The following is a 2,871-nucleotide window of genomic DNA, read 5'->3' on the forward strand; positions in this document are numbered from 1 at the left end:
CACCTGTGAAACCACCACCCTCACTTCCTTTAAAATGGGGAGTACCTGTGGGACTGACACAGGATGTGCGGCATTGGAAACCCCAAGAGGGAACTGGTGCTCAGATAAACCCTAAGCCCCTTTGTTTTTGGGAAATTTACTCATGTCAGAAAGGAGAAGCTGCTGGGGGCCTCCAGGAGGTGCTGGACAGAAAGAGAGGTGTAGAGCACAGCACCATTTCTGCTGCCCATCCCCAGCCACGCTTTCCCCTCTGTCTCAGGAGAGATGACTAATGCAAGTTACAGAAAGTGGAAATAGCTTCCTTGATTATTCTCCTCCTATCTGCTGGGCCTTAAGGAATAGGAAGTATTTATTAACATTCCTTATTTATGAGGGAACCATTAGGCCAAGGTTGTTAACTCTCACCATACAGGTTCCTAGGGAGAGCACCACAGAGGAATCACAGGAAGCAGCTGCCTGCAGTGTCTCCCAGTGCTGGGAAGCCCCAAACACTGAAGAGAGGCAGGTTAAATCCAGTCCAGAGTTAAGTATAGTCCACAACTTCCTCCTGAGGGGCAGCACCAATCTCTCTGCTCTTTGATGACCAGGCACAGGAGGTGCAGGAATGGCTGGAGCTGGGCTAGTGGAGATCTGGGTTGGATATTAGGAAAGGATGGTGGCAGGGCACTGCCCAGGCTCCCCAGGGAATGGTCAGGGCCCCAAGGCTGCCAGAGCTCCAGGAGTGTTTGGACACTGCTCTCAGGGATGCACAGGGTGGGACTGTTGGAGCTGTGCTGTGGGAGCTCAATGACCCTCCCAACTCAGGATATTCCATAATTCCATAAATAAAGGCAGTTTTGCCCCGTTGTAGCACTGCACAGGGCTCAGTCCTACCCTGAGGCTGTCGGGAGCCCGGCTGGGACCCGGGCAGTGCTGGCAGGGCAGCGGCTGTGGCTGCACACACAGAGCTTCCCTTGAGCAGCCACCAGCTGCTCCTGCCCTGGGGTTTGTGTCACCAGCTCCAGTGCTCCCTCCTCACCCCATTGTTAGCAGGGACAATGGCACATGTGCAGGGCTGGGGGAGAAAGGGCTTCCCCTGCTCTGAGGAGCCCTCCTGCCCCAGCCACAGCCCAGGGCCTGGAGGAGGAGGAGGAGGCAGCCCTGCCTGCCCACAGCCCGGGCTGCGGCTCCTCCAGGCACTCGGCCAGCCTTGCTGTTTCCCTTCTCGGCATCACAGCCCAAACACCAGCAGCCCTCCAGCCTCATCAACCTCTTCTGTGGCACGTGGTCACTCAGGGAGTGCTCCCAGTCCATAATGACAAATCGTTTGGAGCAGAGGGGGATTTTCAAGTTCTTCCCAGGCAGCTCAGCACCCCTTTGTTGTCTACTCCTGCTCAGGCTGGAGAACCCGCAAGTGTTTGGGCTCTCACAGCAGATCTGGGAGCCCCAGTCCCCCATCCCTTCTACAGTCACCTTCAGGGACAGCAAGTGGCTCACTTCACAACCCTGGGGAGCAGTTTTGCCACAGAAAAAAACACCCTGAAGAAATTCCTTCCTTTTTTTTTAAGTCCAGGCCAATCCCTCTGCTTTGAAGTATTAGTGTAGGAGAGATTGTGGCTATAGACAGCACTGTCATAAAGAGGCACTGAGCTTTAGCAAGGGGAATCTTAATGTTAGAAAAAAGTTAGAAATGAAAGGGGAAAAAAATTCAGGATTGTAGCAGTGAGAATTTACCCAGGCACACAAAGAACTGTGCTGGTGAGTGCTCATCTCTCTGAGCTATTACGTATTATCCATTATCATTAATTATTTATTATCTATTGTTTTTATCAATTACATACCTTTTTATTAGTTATTATTATCTACAGAACCTAAAACTCAGCAAGAGTAGCCTCTGCCACATGGAGAATTCTTTACATTTGGCCAAGAAGCACAACAAACATGAGTAAACCCAGGTTTTGCTGAGTTCGCTCTCCTTTTGCTGAGGAATTCACAGCTGGGAACACCAGGAATAAACAAGAAAAGGCAACACATGCTTAATAAATCTCCCATAAATGTTGAGATCTTCATTGCAAAGAGCAAACACCTCCTGTCTGTATTTTATGGAAGAAATGTCTCCCTGTGGCTGAAGGAGCTCGAGCATGTTCCAAAGCAGAAGCTACACAGCATCTGCTGTAACATTTATGCCTAAGGGGTTTGAGATCCTGCCAGTCAGCACTTGATTACAACTCACTCTCATATTCTTTTCAGATAATTCTCAGAAATCTGCCCATAAGATGTCAGCTGCAGCAAGGTAATGGCACCTACCTGGACAGCAAAGCATGGTAACAAACAAGGGTGGATAAACACCCCATGACATCAAAATCTGAAAATCTGTAGCTGCAGGGGAAAAAGTTAAAGAAATACAGGGCAAGTGCAAAGCATGAGAGAAGGAGGTGTATGAAAAATTGTAAACCAGAGGCTGAAAAAGCATTTTATTGAGGGAAAAGGAGATGGAGGAAGCGAAAAAAAGAAAGTCACAGCTGCTGCTCCTGGGGAGAGAAAAAAATAAAAAAAAAGAAGGGTTTTGTGAACGCTGAGATAAAGAGGTTTTCTCCACAGTAAAACTGCTGTAAAAAAAAACAGATCGAGAGACAAGACCACCACAGCCTTTGCAAAGATGGGCTTTTCTCCAGCTGCTCGGAGCGCCTTTGGCCTGCACACCCCTCACGGAGCGCGGCGCTGAGGGCTCTGAGGGCGCTGAGGGCGCTGAGGGCGCTGAGGGCTCTGAGGGCGCTGAGGGCGCCGAGGCCTGCGAGGGCGCCGAGGGCGCTGAGGACTCCGAGGGCGCTGAGGGCTCTGAGGGTTTTGAGGGCTCTGAGGGCTCTGAGGGCTCTGAGGGCGCGGAGGGCT

This window comes from Geospiza fortis, unplaced genomic scaffold (genome assembly GCF_000277835.1).
Source record: "Geospiza fortis unplaced genomic scaffold, GeoFor_1.0 scaffold110, whole genome shotgun sequence".
NCBI classification, from domain to species: domain Eukaryota; kingdom Metazoa; phylum Chordata; class Aves; order Passeriformes; family Thraupidae; genus Geospiza; species Geospiza fortis.